The 18,009-nt window shown below is 37.0% G+C and overlaps 1 non-coding gene across 1 annotated transcript; it reads right to left on the reverse strand.

The window, feature by feature from the left end:
• Positions 1 to 206: 206 nt before the first annotated feature.
• Positions 207 to 278, reverse strand: Trnad-guc. Its single transcript has one exon. It is a non-coding gene; the product is annotated as a tRNA-Asp (tRNA).
• Positions 279 to 18,009: the final 17,731 nt, after the last annotated feature.

The following is an 18,009-nucleotide window of genomic DNA, read 5'->3' on the forward strand; positions in this document are numbered from 1 at the left end:
TTGAAGGCGGGGATAAAGAGGGTTATATATTTCCAAATTAATTCTAAGTCTGTAGTTTTGGTTTTGCAAATTATTCAGCTCTTTTTTTGCGACTGGTGGGCATTACATTTTCCTACATTTTAATTTTATGAATTGATAGAATGGTTTTAATTATTCTGCGTTTTATATGTAAAAAAAAACTAAAAAATATTTTTGAAAATAAAATCCTCCCCGGCGGGGAATTGAACCCCGGTCTCCCGCGTGACAGGCGGGGATACTGACCACTATACTACCGAGGATATAGTATGTAACATGAAATTGCAAATAGATAACAAAAGCGTCAGATTGACTTGTGGGTCTTGTGCGTACTTTCTGTGCAAGCTGTTGTGGCACACGTGTGTAGTAGTAATGATAGGTTAAGAAAGAAAGACATGTTTTATTTAACGACGCACTCAACACATTTTATTTACGGTTATATGGCGTCAGACATGGCTAAGGACCACACAGATATTGAGAGAGGAAACCCGCTGTCGCCACTTCGTGGGCTACGCTTTCCGATTAGCAATAGCAGCAAGGGATCTTTTATATGCACCATCCCACAGACAGGATAGTACATACCACGGCCTTTGATATACCAGTCATGGTCCACTGGCTGGAACGAGAAATAGCTCAATGGGCCCATCGATGGGGTTATTGTTATAAATGAAATCAACTAGTACCATAAAAACTAAGTACTATACTTTGCTTATGTACAGCTGCCATTTTTTATTTGTTCAAAATCATTTAATATGATGCAAATTGTTTTATTCTCGGAACCGAACATACGGGTACTTCGACCCCTGGCCGCCATTGTTTATCACGTGACGCGGTGAAGCTTTTTCTTAGTTACCTATGATTTGATAGTGAACTTTCGTCGATCATTTACAACAGTTACCGGCCAAGATGCCTACAAAATGTTGTGCAGTTGGCTGCATAGATCAAAGCATGATGTTAAAAAAAATATATCGTTTTATAAATTTCGACCAGACGCCGCTTCTGGGTAGATGCACTAAAACGTGACAAACCTGATGGAACGGATGCATCACGTTCTTGAATAAAAAGTATACTAGTACTTGTTTTATCATCAAATTTGTGTGGTCTTCATTTTTTATTTAATATAATTTTATAGTAACTTGGACATTCTCTATACTTGTATTTATTTTGCCATACTTCAGCTACTACATCTTATTTATTTATTTATTTTAAAATTTTAAAATAAAAGTACTGTATATATCGTTAAATTACATGGATATATAATAATTATACTAATTTCTTGCTTAAACTGTAATTATTATTATTATTATTATTATTATAATTTTTTGCAAATGTGTCTGTAGAAGGCCTGCAGTACGAAAATATAGGTTGTTTTCTACTACTCTCTCTCTCTCTCTCTCTCTCTCTCTCTCTCTCTCTCTCTCTCTCTCTCTCTCTCTCTCTCTCTATATATATATATATGGCTTCTCCCCCACCCCTCCCAAGACTGTCCCTACTACTAGAAATTTTGCCCCCTCCCTCACTCCAGATATTGTTCCTACGGATGTGTAATATCCCAAATGTATAATGTAATAAACAAGAGGCTACGTTTTGGTAATCCACGTAATGTTGTTCTGTGATTGGCCAGTAGAATTGAGGTTGATGCTCAGACTAGTTTTAGTGCGCGCTCAGACCAGCAACAAATGTCGTTCAAGATTCATCTTTTGAATCCAATACGACGGCCGAGAATCGAGTTATAAGGTATGAACATACTGCTACTTTATCGTTTGACGGTTACGATTTTGTGAAGACACCAACAATCGCTTATCGCACAAGATTCAAATTTTGAATCGTTTCTTGGACCCTTTTTGTTCCGATTTATCGCAAGCGACATTGAAGACACCAACAATGAACCTACAACCGACAGTTAAAAGCTGTCATTACGACAAGGCCCGACAGGTCGTACCCAACAACCAAGAGCCGATTTATCACTTGCTGCTAATCGAAAAGATAATGTTATGGGGTGGTGGCATCGGGTTTCCATTCTAATTAGCTCTGCGGTCCTTAACTATCTGTGTGTCGCCATACAACTGTAATTAAAGTGTGTTCAATAAGTTGTTAAATAAAACATTTCTTTCGTTCGTTATAAAAAAAAGACAAGTATTAGCTGCTTATCTGTATGAACATTGATTACCTGTTCATCAACCTTTTTTTAAATCAGAAATGAATACTGCTTTAAGAACAACCGATGAACTGGTGTTCTACTGGCCAATAACCCCCATTCGTCTAAAGGCTACGGCACTCACCACTTTATTAAAGCATTGACTGTAATTAAAACCAATAACCAAAACTTTAAATTTTGCACACGGCACGCAACACTATTAATGCCCGCCATTGTTGGCTCCCGTTCGCCTAATTTGGCTTGAGGCGTCTTGTAGATGTGTCTACAGTGGGACGTGGTTCCATCACACGGCCTGCCTGTCTCTGACGAGCCGAGGCGTCAATGATCTGGCTCGTTATTCATCTGGTAGTTGACAACTCAAATTGTGTGTTCAAACCGTGTAAATAATTACCTGTTTCTATAACCGTCCAGCTCAGACCGGAAGTTCGTGGGAAACCTGTTATCTCGTTCAAAACGTCGGAGATTCAAAATCGCCAGATTGTTCAGTGCTTCTTCGTAAAGACTGGTTGATATATCCAATCATTGCTCATTGGTAGGCTACCAGCATGTTTCAGTGAAAGGAATGCTTTGATTAACGATACCTCAGCATATTGTCTTTCTGTGACGAATGTCATTCTAATGTTTATTGGTTAATTATTAATAGTTGTGTAGCAAGTAGTTTTTGTTACATTTATATTAAAAACCCATATGTTGAGGGATCGTCCTTTTGTTCACATAATCTCAACCCAGATTAAGGACATAACATGTTTTTTTTTTATTCTTCTATTTAACGCTGACAAACATTCACCTCAGTCCAGGACACCTGTTGCAACAGAGTTAACGCCCTTGATTTTTAATATGGCTACAGACCACAATTAATTACGCTATATGTTTCTATATAGCGTTAGTTGCTATAACATGTTTATTAATATTAGCAGGCCCATAGAATTGTTTATGTACCTTTGCCTGCCTGAGGAAAACATACCCTGAAAAGGACAACCCCTGTTGTCCAGCTCTTTCTCCCAGGATATTGGTTTAAACAAACACACTCACAAAAAGTGGCCGGAGTACACCAATGTTATACTAAAAGGACTACTTTTGCATGGGCCGGTATTACCACAAACAAGTCTTCAATGTCAACAAATTATACATCTTTACAAACTACATGCTCTTCCCTGTCAACTTCAGTTAAATAGTTGCCACTTCAAAGCTGTCTGCCATGAAATAATCAGTCAAGCAGCAGACTACTTGCGCGCACAAATTTTCGGATTTGGACAACCTAATTGGAAGATAACTGTAATCTGAGGCCATACAAATGTAACAAAAACACCTAGCTACACAACTATTAATAATTAACCAATAAACATTAGAATGATATTCGTCACATTTCTGCCAAATCCTAGTTTAAATTAGGATTCATTAAAATATATTTTATTGCTTTTGAAAAACAAATGGATTAGGCACAAGGTAACTTACTAAGCTTTCTCCATGAATCATAGACATCAGGACTGTCATATATTTATTCAATTTAAACATGAACAGAAATTAATATTACTGAGAGAAAGAAAGAAGGATGAAAAGAAAGAAAGAAAAAAGAAACAATGAAAGTTCTCTACATGTTCAATAATCAGACAGCAGGTTTGCTGCAATCATAAAATTATCAAATGTTTGACATCCAATAGCCGATAATTAACACATCAATGTGCTCTAGTGATGTCGTTAAACAAAATAAACCTTTTTGCTGCAATCAAAGCGCAAACACGTCATCGCAATCTAATTACGTAGAGGCTATGAAAAAGGACCATACATTATTTAGTAACTACGGGAAACGTTTTGCTTCATTTATATATTTTTGTACATGGAAATTGTTTTTATTTCTTTGTCATTTCAAAATTAATTGTAAATTTATTGTTTGAAATGTTTGCAATAATTTTCAGAGAATGCATCTTTGCCTTTCATATAAAATGCATTCAAAGAAAAAATGAAAACGGTTTTTGAAATGATTTCCACAACTACACTAGGAATCAGTGTTAAGTTCAACTCGATATAAATCCGCCTTAAATCACTACATCTCCGTGTCTTAACTTGGTATGCAATATTTATTGTTTTCTCTTCTGCTGCCAAATGAACAACATGGTGCAACGCTAGAGACATCAGCTTGTGTTGCTTTTACAAACAGATGAAGATATAATTTGACAAGTTCGAATCTCAGCTCGTAGATTATTACAAAGTTGTATTGTCGAATGGATAAATGATGATAGAAGTAAACTAGTTTTAGCAGATGATAAAGAAAATATTGTCACACATAAAAAGGAAAGTATGCAGGTATACATGTATATTATATATGTATAAAACTTTAAAAGTATATATGTGTGTGTGTGTGTGTGTGTGTATGTATGTATGTATGTATGTATGTATGTATGTATGTGTGTGTGTATGCATGTTTGTATATCTGTATGAATTGTTTGTTTACTTGCTTATACGCATGCATTATGAAGGTGGTGGTAACATATAGGCTTTAATTCCATGTTGATCATCCATTCCTAATATTACAATGGAACTAAATATTGGCTAAAACGACGAAGAGCTATTCACCATATAGCTAAGGCACTTCCTCCTCTGTTAATGATTTAAACGCAGCAACAAAAGAGCGAACTTTGGGGACGGCGTATCATTATTAACAGTTATTAAACGTCGCATTGTGAGCACGCCCCTTTTATGAATCTGGAAATGTCGTTACGTTGAATTCAATGTGCCCTGGTTCTGACGGACTAGTCGAATTGAGAACTCGCTCGTTTTTCATCCTCGAGTTGACAACTCAAATTAGATGTCTGCCAAGTGTAAATTGTCTGTCTTTTTGGCATCCTCTTTTGTGCGTGTCGCTTGTTAGACATACCAATTTTCATGAGCGAATTCTACTAGTACCCTCGAGGTCAAATACTAAAACTGTTTCAATCTCCGATAGTTTCCAGTATATAACGATCCGTAGAAAACCAAATTGAATTTGGGGTGCATTAAAACAAATAATTATTAATACTGGAAATGAAAGAAAGAAAGAAAGAAATGTTTTATTTAACGACGCACTCAACACATTTTTTATTTACGGTTATATGGCGTCAGACATATGGTTAAGGACCACACAGATTTTGAGAGGAAACCCGCTGTCGCCACTAAATGGGCTACTCTTTCCAATTAGCAGCAAGGGATCTTTTATTTGCGCTTCCCACAGGCAGGATAGCACAAACCATGGCCTTTGTTGAACCAGTTATGGACCACTGGTCGGTACAAGTGGTTTACACCTACCCACTGAGCCTTGCGGAACACTCACTCAGGGTTTGGAGTCGGTATCTGGATTAAAAATCCCATGCCTCGACTGGGATCCGAACCCAGTACCTGCCAGCCTGTTGACCGATGACCTAACCACGATGCCACCGAGGCCGGTTACTGGAAATGAAGGCTGTTAACTGTTTATGGATGGAAAGGAAATGGGACACAATGCTGTACACTGTTTGCATTTTGAGACATTGTAAATGAACTTTTTTTATCATCTGATAGAGTACAAAAATACCATCTTCCATTAATTTACTAACGAGAGTTAGAAAAAATATCCACCAAAAAACCCAATCCAAATCAAGCAAAAAAATACCCCAACAACAAACACCAACCACGCAATAAAACCCTCGCAATAATAATAATATTAAAAAAACAACAATACCCCCCCCCCCCCCAAAAAAAAAACCACAACAAAAAACACACAAAAAAACAACAACAACAAAACAACAACAAACAAAGACAAAAAAAACCTCACAAAAATCCCCACACAACACATTAACAACCGGAAGTACAGGCTCGCTTGCATATAGACATATAAATTCAAAACAGGTAGCGATATTTCCACAAGGCAGTATTATAAAATTGTTAAACATAAATTTTCTATGGTCAGTGTCTAAATGATAAATAAAAAAGTATCTCTTCTGCTCCTGCATTTTATTCCCCCAGGAGCACCTGAGGTTGGACCCTCTCGGTGGGCCCATTCGGTTATTTCTCGTTCCATCCAGGACACCAAGCCTGGTATGTCAAAGACTGTGGTATGTGCTATCCTGTCTGTGGGATGATGCATATTATAAACGATCCCTTGCTATTCATAGAAAATGTAGCAGGTTTCCTCCCTAAGACTATATGTCACAATTACCAAATGTTTGACACAAAATAACCGATGATTAATAAATCAATATGCTCTAGTCGTATCATTAAACAAAACAAACTTTAACTTTGATTCCCTCAAGCATACTTTTTCTATTTCTTTATTTCAAAAAGGCCGATATAATAATTTTAAATCTACTTAAGTTAACTTACTGATTAGATATTTCGTTACTTATAAACAACACAATAGGTTAAATACTAACTATTTTGAAACGGATTCAATATACGGGCACAGAAAGCAGAAATACGTTTTTGTTAAATTTAGCTAGTATTTAAAAAGTATATCGACATGTGACAAAGCGAGCAGTTTTTCGTCCACGCGGAAATCGTTTTCCGTGATCACACCCGAGTGGGAGTAAAAACTCAAGGACTGATAACAATATACCTACTTTGTTACCGATCACGGTCTAATGGAATTAGAAACAAGCTGAACATTTACAGTCTGAGCCTGGATTTCATGGATTTTTTGCAGTTTAATATTGACAAAATACGTCCACAGTCCTCCATTCTTTATCTCGTATTTCATACACAAATGCTTTTGTCCATATTTTACATTTATCTTTTAATATTTCTGCTATGTTTTCTTTGGTCAGGAGTAGATGTAATAATATCTCTGCTATGTTTTCTTTGGTCAGGAGTAGATGTAATCTTTGATCAGGAGTAGATGTAATAATATCTCTGCTATGTTCTCTTTGGTCAGGAGTAGATGTAATAATGTCTCTGCTATGTTTTCTTTGGTCAGGAGTAGATGTAATAATATCTCTGCTATGTTCTCTTTGGTCAGGAGTAGATGTAATAATATCTCTGCTATGTTTTCTTTGGTCAGGAGTAGATGTAATAATATCTCTGCTATGTTTTCTTTGGTCAGGAGTAGATGTAATCTTTGATCAGGAGTAGATGTAATAATATCTCTGCTATGTTCTCTTTGGTCAGGAGTAGATGTAATAATGTCTCTGCTATGTTTTCTTTGGTCAGGAGTAGATGTAATCTTTGGTCAGGAGTAGATGTAATAATATCTCTGCTATGTTCTCTTTGGTCAGGAGTAGATGTAATAATATCTCTGCTATGTTCTCTTTGGTCAGGAGTAGATGTAATAATATCTCTGCTATGTTTTCTTTGGTCAGGAGTAGATGTAATAATATCTCTGCTATGTTTTCTTTGGTCAGGAGTAGATGTAATAATATCTCTGCTATGTTCTCTTTGGTCAGGAGTAGATGTAATCTTTGGTCAGGAGTAGATGTAATCTTTGGTCAGGAGTAGATGTAACAATATCTCTGCTATGTTTTCTTTGGTCAGGAGTAGATGTAATAATATCTCTGCTATGTTTTCTTTGGTCAGGAGTAGATGTAATAATATCTCTGCTATGTTCTCTTTGGTCAGGAGTAGATGTAATAATATCTCTGCTATGTTTTCTTTGGTCAGGAGTAGATGTAATAATATCTCTGCTATGTTCTCTTTGGTCAGGAGTAGATGTAATAATATCTCTGCTATGTTCTCTTTGGTCAGGAGTAGATGTAATAATATCTCTGCTATGTTCTCTTTGGTCAGGAGTAGATGTAATCTTTGGTCAGGAGTAGATGTAATCTTTAGTCAGGAGTAGATGTAATCTTTGGTCAGGAGTAGATGTAATAATATCTCTGCTATGTTTTCTTTGGTCAGGAGTAGATGTAATAATATCTCTGCTATGTTTTCTTTGGTCAGGAGTAGATGTAATAATATCTCTGCTATGTTCTCTTTGGTCAGGAGTAGATGTAATAATATCTCTGCTATGTTTTCTTTGGTCAGGAGTAGATGTAATAATATCTCTGCTATGTTCTCTTTGGTCAGGAGTAGATGTAATAATATCTCTGCTATGTTTTCTTTGGTCAGGAGTAGATGTAATAATATCTCTGCTATGTTTTCTTTGTATCTAAAACAAACCTGGGGCCTAATTCACAAAGGTCTCTTAGGCTCTGCTAGACAACAAAGCATCTTCTTTGCAAGTCTTTTAGCATTGTACTGCGAGATCGCAAAGTTGCGAGAGTTTAGTGAATTAGGCCCCTGACCTGACTATACTTCTATTTTTTTAAAATATTTATTCAGTACTCAAAGGGTTGAAACAACCGTATAGTTATTAAAACAATTAGAAATGTAAATATTAAAATATATCGTTTATGAAAACTGGAAGTCGATTAGGTTCGTGAGTTTAATGCAGCTAAATAGCATGTCAATTCGAATTTTAATAAAAAAAATCAGCTACGAAATTCCTTATATTTTGACGTGATAGTCTTGAAGTAATTGTAATCTCACACCCATTTAAGTTGTTTTTTATGATCTAAGATATAACTACGTCCACCCTGCCATCAGAACTAAATCAAACAGTATACTAATATATATTATATTATTTAAAAGAAAAAACCCAAGAACCCCCCCCCCCCCAAAAAAAAAAAAAAATTCAATAAAAAAAAATCAATAAAACAAAATCCGACTTTCTGTAATGTTTGTACATTACAGATCATGTAATTACCAGACCTTTGGGACTCCGTGCATACGTCTTAAGTATGGAATTAGAATCGTGCTTAAAAGCTAGGCTTGCATGCAATCTGAGTCCACAAAAGCCAATTTGAGTCTCCAAAAGCCATATACAGAGGATAGGCACAGGGAAAAAAACAAAAATTATCAAATTTATCTTGTCAAAGCTTTTTTTCGAGGCGCTAAGTACTTCCGTCCTCTACAGACACAGACAGGAAAGGAAAACCAGAATTAAAATCGTACAGCTGACCAAACAGACCACACTTTAAATGATATACTGACGTTATGGAGATATCTGTCGTCTTTTAAGACATCCATACCGGGTAATCGAATGCACGTTCCGGTTGTTTGACTGACGACATCGCGTGTTGGTGACAATTAATGCTTGTTTTACCGATCATTTCTTAAACTGGATTAAGACTTTTGTTCCGTCACCACGTTTCTCAGAACAGCTTTTACAATTATTGCATGTCTAAAACGTCAATCTTTAAGGATGATTTTTTTTTTTTTTTTTTTAAAGAAGACGTGATTAAAACCCCCAGTCTGATTTGTAAAATGTTTTATTAAAAGACTTGATTATTCAAAACGGAAAGAATTGCTATCTTCTTTTCAGTACAGAGATTATTTGTGTATTATTTTTCAGCTATTGTTACAAAACCTCTCACATTCTGTTAAAAATGGCGGGATTTATCTCAATCGGTTGAGTGTTCGCTTGAAGTGCTTGCATCGCAGGATCGAACCACCGTGGTGGATCCATTCAACTGATTGGGTTTTTTCCTCGTACCAACCAGTGCACTACAACTGGACAAAGGCCGTGGTATGTGATTTTCTGTCTGTGGGAAAGTGCATATAAAAGATCCCTTGCTACATTAAGAACACTGTAGCGGGTTTCCTCTGATGACTACGTTTCAGAATTACCTAATGTTTCACATCCAATAGCCAATGATTAATTAATAAATGTGCTCCAGTGGTGTCGTTAAACAAAACGTTTACTTTACTATCAGGGCGCGGGGGGGGGGGGGGGTCGAAACCTTTTAATCCTTCATGGGTAGCTTTCTTATTTGCCATACATTTTTAGCAAGTGATAGAATTGAAACTGTACTCTCCTCCATCCATGTCCATAAACGTGGCAAGATAATAGCAGATGGAAAGGAACCGTTGTTTGTATGAAACAATGTTTGGCTACCGGGAAGAAAATTGTCGTTAAATTACATGCTCTTCTGGACGTGTGGTTTTGGAATGTATTGTACAATGTTAAGGGATAATATATGCTCTTAGTGGAAATTACATTGTTTTAAAAATGTCCGGAGCTTTCGTGGGTTTGTTTATCTTTCAGTGTGTACTACATCAAATGCGAACCATTTGTTTTTCTTGGCAGTATGTATAGGTACACTGAACGTTTATGTGCATATATATAATAGTGCACTTCAAAATTAAATAGACAGTCGTTCTACTAGGTTAAACAAAACAAAAACAGCTATACAGAAAGACGACGAAGCAAGAATCTGTTATGGGTCATGTTGTTTCTTTCAAAGTCCATTTAGGGTTTGTAATCTAAACTCCAGTTCTACAAGTTTACAATGTCAGATAACTAATATTATGTTCTGTTTGTGATGAACGTAACACAATTCAACAACCAGCGGCAAAAAGAAAAAAAACCCTGTGAAAACATCTCCAGACACGTGTAAGCCGTTGATGAGCCTCCCGTGACTAATGACTTTGCTCCCGCGGTATCGATGTTTCGTTATGATTGTATAACTCCAGCATTTGGCAGCTGAAATGTCTGAGATGGAAGTTCTCTCTACCTTTCTGTCATCGACAACGTGGAAACTAGTTTCCTTCGGCAAAACACAGCTTTTAGCGAGTTATGTAACAACTAGAGGATGCATTCTTTTCTCACTTTTTTTTTCTTTTTTTTTTCCTTTTGTTTTACAAATGGCAAATGGCGCTTGTCTCAGAGAGAAGCACAAACACTTGATGTTGATTAGTAATATGCCAGAAGTAAGTTTCATAAAACATCGTTAGTTTTAATTTGCGACTAGCAGTTATACTTGTTGTACATGTACATGTGTTTGGCGTCTATTTCACGTAGAAACTATTATTACGGAATACGAACTGTAGTTTAGTCGTAAATATGCGTTTACGTTACAAAACTAGCTTCACAATGTTTTGTGAAATTGGACCCATGCTCTTAAAATACTAGAAGTATGCTGGCAGTGGTAGTGGTAGTGGTAGAGGGTGGGTGGACACGACGGGATTGTTCGAAAACCAGTAATGAATAGTTGAAGCCCTTTATGGAGATGTGAAGATAGTAAAACGTACAAACCAATATATTTTGACAAAGTGTTTTGTTCCAAGTCCCATGTATTTATCAAAACTGATCAATAACCAATAATATTTTATCACATATAATATCGTATGCACTGGAGACCAAACACATGGTTGTCCTTCAATGCTGTAATATCGTCAGTTCGTTTCAAAAGCGCACGCTTTGTTACCACGATTCAAAGACCAAGGTAAAGACCATAGCAGTCAGTGTATTTATTTTTAAAATTGAGTTTCAGTTTTCGAATGTTTTATTTAACGACACACTCAACACATTTCATTTACGGTTATATGGCGTCAGACATATGGTTAAGGACCACACTGATATTGAGAGAGGAAACCCGCTGTTGCCACTTCATAGGCTACTCTTTTCGATTAGCAGCAAGGGATCTTTTAAATGCACTATTCCACAGATAGGATAACACATACCACGGCCTTTGATAAACCAGTCGTGGTGCACTGGCTGGAATAAAAAATAACCCAATGGGCCCACCGACGAGGATCGATCCCAGACCGACCGCGCATCAAGCGAGCACTTAACCACTGGGCTACGTCCCGCCCTCAGAGAGACAGAGAGAGAGCGAGACAGACAGAGAGAGAGAGAGACAGACAGAGACAGAGACAGAGACAGAGACAGGAAGTGTGTGTGCCATTTTGTCATCCCAAATAACCATTCACAGACGTAGACACACCAAAAAAGAAGAAGAAAAAAAAAAAACCCTTAAAAAACCCCCTAATAAGGAGTAATTCAATTATAATATGATATTTATAAACCTTTACAAATGTTTCCCAAGTAAATTAAATGTTGTACAAAGCCTATTACGTAACGTTAACAGTTATTTTCTATTGAAACCACAATGTAAAACATCTCAGCGTTTATAAAGTGACGCCTCCCAGTGGACAGCCAAGGCTAATACGAACCCATTCAGTTTTATCGGCAACATGGAGATAATAAAACAACTTTCAGTTGAAATTGCTGACACTTTGAATGGCTTCTCTTCATACAAAAAATGGCCGTAACGTTCATTTGTGGCAAGGTTTTTCTTGACTGATTTCAAATTTGTCAACTTTTGTGACAGCTTTGTTAATTACATGTCGTATTTGTCTGTGAAGAAAGTCAAGAAATTGTTCCAATTGATAGTTTTGAGTGCGTGACATACACTTCTTGTGATATTTATGGGTTAGCTCATCGATAAAAAGTGCATATTGATATATATTCCCACAAGAGGTCCCCAATTTAGAATTTTATTACTTTGTTTAAATGAAAGCAGGACTTTAAAACCATAACTCAAGAATGTGTGCATTTGTACATGTGCACATACGAATGTGTCTGTATGATAATGGGCAAGCATATAAAACTGGAATGGGTGCCAACATGTTAAAGAAATTAAAGAAACCCACAGCGATTTTCACCAGACTTAGTATGGGGTTTTCCTCTGGGATAGGAGCGGGACGTAGCCCAGTGGTAAGACGCTCGCTCGGTGCGCGGTCGGCGTGGGATCAAACCTCGTCGGTGGGCCCATAGGGCTATTTCTCGTTCCAGCCAGTGCACCACAACTGGTATATTAAAGGCCGTGGTATGTACTATCCTGTCTGTGGGATGGTGCATATAAAAGATCCCTTGCTGCTAATCGAAAAGAGTAGCCCATGAAGTGGCGACAGCGGGTTTCCTCTCTCAATATCTGTGTGGTCCTTAACCATATGTCTGACGCCATATAACCGTAAATAAAATGTGCCGAGTTTGTCGTTAAATAAAACATTTCTTTCTTTCCTCCGGGATAGTTGCCACTAAGTTCAAACGGAACGCTGTACCAACTGTGCAGTGCTCGCGCTGTCGGTAGCCAAATTAGCCATTGGCTAATTTATTTTAATAAAATTTGCAAGTGGCTAAAATTTTCAACAAAGTGTTGAACAATCTATCCGACACCTCAAGCATAATAATAATACCAAATATTCAATTAGCGTAATAGCGATCTCGTGACCGATAACGAGAAACGGTGTCATCCAGAATACAGCGTAATGATATTTGCTTATTTTAATAATCACGGTTATTAATTTTAACGGCAAGTGTTCAACATGTATGAAAGCAAAGTCCGAAAGATCTGTAGCTTGTTATTTTAACTTTGTAAAGTCTTGGAACCAAAGTAATAAAAACAGACCGATAATGCGGGTCAATTTGAATACACATGCTAGTTCAGGGCCGAAAGACATGTTGAACACCCAGTTGCCCTCAGTGTGGTCAAACCGAAGATGTCAAACATTATTTATTGGTTTCGAACATCTTAGGAAACCTCTAAAATCCTTCATTTTCAATATGAGCTTTCCATTAGCTGCAAAGTCTCTTCTAAACCTGTCAAATATATTCTAGAATTTGTAACTAACACCGGATATCACATATAAAAATTCACGATTTAACCACCTTCTTTCCTTTTTGATTACCTTCTATGTCCCTGTCTTTTTCTCTTTTATCAATTTTGGCATATTTCAATCAGATATATATATATATTTTAGCATTATTTAAAAATATGTTTTCATGATGTTTGCTTTTAAAAATTGACTTCTTCTTTTTTTTATATAGTATGTTATGCCAACATCTTTCAATGGTTAATTTTTTAACCCGTGGTTGCTTGGGTGGTTTTTTGTGTTTTGTTTGTGTGTTGTTGTTTGGGGTTTTTTTTTGGGGGGGAGGGGGGTTTGTCGGATATATTTTAGTATTATTAATTATAACCTTTAGGCCTATATATGTTCTCGGTGTTTGCTTAAACCATTTTCCTCTTATTTATATTCTGAAATGGTATTAGTTTGTGTGTCCGGGCGTCTTTTAATGATTAATTTTTAACATAATAATAAAATAATATTTTAATATTTTAAATTAATTTATACGTTTTAACTATCGTCGTATTCATATTCTTACCTTCTTTTTTTATCGTTCCAACCAGTGCACCACAACTGGTCAAAGACCTTGGTATGTGATTTCCTCTCAGTAAGAAAGTGCATATAAAAGTTCCTTGCTGCATTAAGACAATGTAGCGGGCTTCCTCTGTTGACAACGAGTCAGAATTACCACATCTTTGACATCCAGTAGCCGATGATTACTATATCAATGTTCTCTAGTGGTATCGTTAAACAAACCAAACTTTCTTCTCTTTTTTTTTCGTTTTTCTTCATACCCTAATTCATTTATTAATTTTAAAAAAACACCATATACAACCATAACCCGTAGGCTCATGGGTGGGTATGTAATTTTTTCTCTTCAGGTTGTGGCATCAAAACTGGTCTACATGTCTGCTTCCAGTTTTATTTAGGGGACAGTCAAAATCGTCGTCTAAATTATTTAAAACTGTAGATCTAGGACGACGACCATAAACATATTTTCATGGACAAGTACTCACATTTATTTGTGGGTTACAGATCACTAATTAACCAAATAAAGCTATACTACGTATTGTCCAACTTCCTTTCTGTTCTGAAGAGGAAATCCCCAGGACCATGACCGTACGCATCTGCCCCAGTTTCGGTATGTTTATATTTGTTTGTTGCATATTTTGGTTTATTTATTTATTTATTTATTATTATTTTTTATTTGATCTATCAATCTATCTATATAATCTATCTATCTATCTATCTATCTATCTATCTATCTATCTATCTATGTATGTATGTATGTATATTTATTAAAGATCGTTTGTAATCCACCGTGTTTCTGATGGTTCTAGCAGAAGTAGCTCAGAATTCTTTGTATGCGAACGGTAAAAGCTACATACTTTAAGATTGAAACAATAATAAATGTATTTTACATAGATTTTGAATCAATATAATACTACTTATTCAATGTTTGACTGCTCACATTTCAACCACGGTCGCAGGGGTCGAAATAATTCCGACCCGACTAATTTTCCGTTGAAAATTCAGCTAATTTCGATCTCTGTCCGGTTGTCTTACTGTTCATCTAGGTGGTCGTCGCATCGACCTAATAATGTGCTTGTTTATCATCTCCCTGGATTATTCCTACGATATCGCTTTCATTAACTGATGTTATTACATAGGTATTACTTCAAATTATATGGTAGACATATGCGTGCAGGAGAAATGAACTCAGTGATATAGCTACATTACACTGATAAGCGAAGTCTGTGATAGAAATGTTCTCATACGAGTATGTACATGCTTCCAACACAGCCCATCTCATGAATTGCAATATCGATACGTGATACTAAACGCGGCTCCAGAAACAAGAAAGTATGATTACAAGTTACTGAGTCGTGTCTAGATAAAGGGGCCAGCAGTAAATGTGGTCGGCGTTAATCTGCGGAGACGAGGTTTTTTTGGTCTCACGTTCTCACTCAAGGCACAAAAACAGTTGTAAACGGTATTGCAATTGGTCATTTTCTTTATCGCGAATTTCATTGGTTTGTATGTACGTGCGTGGGTTCCATTATACGAAATTAGAACTTTACAGGAAACGGGGTAATGCTGCGCTACCCATACTGTTAGCCGAATGAAGATTCTGAGAGACTTTTCTACAAAAGTTCTCCCCACCCCCACCCCCTACCTCAGGGCACCACCACCACTTGAGGTTGAAAATTAAAATATTGTTTGTCCAACTCTATATAAGTAAAGATAAAACTATGGCTTCCCCTCCCCCTCCTCACCCCACAGGCTGTGATCTCTCCACTGGATAGTGTGCACCCTCCACTACAGGGCCCCGTTCCACGAAGCGATCTTAGACCTAAGATCACCGTAACTGCACAGCTAACATATGCACTTAAGGTGATATTAGCGCTAAGATCGCTTTGTGGAAAGGGGCCCAGATCTATATCGTTGCTACGGGCCTGCACAAAAAACGTGTTCAGGTCATACAATATCGTGGACCCAGTGTTCAGATTAAAACGTTTAGTACCGTAACGTGTTCAGGTCACACAATATCGTGGACCCAGTGTTCAGATTAAAACGTTTAGTACCGTAACGTGTTCAGGTCACACAATATCGTGGACCCAGTGTTCAGATTAAAACGTTTAGTACCGTAACGTGTTCAGGTCACACACTATCGTGGACCCAGTGTTCAGATTAAAACGTTTAGTACCGTAACGTGTTCAGGTCACACAATATCGTGGACCCAGTGTTCAGATTAAAACGTTTAGTACCGTAACGTGTTCAGGTCACACAATATCGTGGACCCAGTGTTCAGATTAAAACGTTTAGTACCGTAACGTGTTCAGGTCACACAATATCGTGGACCCAGTGTTCAGATTAAAACGTTTAGTACCGTAACGTGTTCGGGTCACACAATATCGTGGACCCAGTGTTCAGATTAAAACGTTTAGTACCGTTTAGGCCTGCACAAAAAACGTTTAGTACCGTAACGTGTTCAGGTCACACAATATCGTGGACCCAGTGTTCAGATTAAAACGTTTAGTACCGTTTAGGCCTGCACAAAAAACGTTTAGTACCGTAACGTGTTCAGGTCATACAATATCGTGGACCCAGTGTTCAGATTAAAATGTTTGGTGCGCCCCATGTCCATATATATACTCTTCCAAAAAAAGTAGGGGAACCTAAACTATTAATGTTAATATCAACTATTAGACCGAACATACGTTTTGACCACAAACATCCTAGTAAAGAACGTTCAGGTCTGTTTATCAACACACCGAAACACATTCCATAGTTTGCACATACATCCCGCAGTTGCCCCGTACACATACACGGGGTGTCATTCCTGATTTTGACAATTTCCAGGAAGGTCCATTAATCACTGTGGAACATTATTTCTGTCAATCTTTTTCATTCTGTTGATCATACAGTTGTTATTGTTTTGTTTTTAGTCATTTTTATTGTTTGAATTTGCAATTTACTGATAAAAAAACGTCAACTTTCAAATTTGACTTCTGACTCCAATCGTCCTTCAAGATCTTTGGTGGTCATAAAACCTACTGTAATACTGAACTACCGGTTGTAATGTTTGCCCAATTAATTCACTATTATTATATAACCTTTCCCCACAGCTAATATACCTTACAATTTTGGCAACTGTAAATTCTTATTAGAGTTGCCCTACTTTTTTGAAGAGTATATATAAAGTGTCGTACACCTTGTGTTGAGGTCCTATGGCCGTGCACCAAGTGTCGAGGTCCTAATGCCGTGCAACAAGTGTCGAGTTCATAATGCCGTGCCATGGTTTCTGCCAGAATTAAATATTTGGGTATGGCACTATGGAATTGAATATTTACAATGTGTGTGCTGCATACACCTGGTGTCCCCCAGAAAGAAAATGGGTTAGGTTTAGGGTTAGGGTTAAGAAAATCATACAGTTATGATGTCATTAATTTTGTCAAAAGGTTAACTTAAAAAAAAAAAAAATCTGCAAAAATATTTGGGAATGGTACTATACCCATTTTACCCTCTGGCAGAAACCCTGCGTGCACCATGTGTCGAGGTCATAATGCCGCGGACCATGTGTCGAGGTCATAATGCCGTGCACCATGTGTCGAGGTCATAAAGTGTCATACACCTTGTGTCTAGGTCATAATGTCGTGCAGCTTGTGTCGAGGTCATAAAGTGTACACCCTGTGTCCAGGTCATAATGTCGTATAACATATGTCGAGGTCATAATGCTGTGCCCCATGTGCTTAGAGCAAAGTGTATCGTACACCTTGTTGAAGTCATCGAGTGTTATTACTGATTAAAATACAATTACCTCAAGAGTAATATCCGTTCAAGAAGGCAATGGCCAAGACTAATTCACAAATTAACTACACAAGATAAGATCATTACAAACATTTCATTGCTGTTTAGCTTTCCCAAGAACAGTTTAATTA

This window comes from Gigantopelta aegis, chromosome 4, assembly GCF_016097555.1.
Source record: "Gigantopelta aegis isolate Gae_Host chromosome 4, Gae_host_genome, whole genome shotgun sequence".
In the NCBI taxonomy this organism is placed as follows: Eukaryota; Metazoa; Mollusca; class Gastropoda; order Neomphalida; family Peltospiridae; genus Gigantopelta; species Gigantopelta aegis.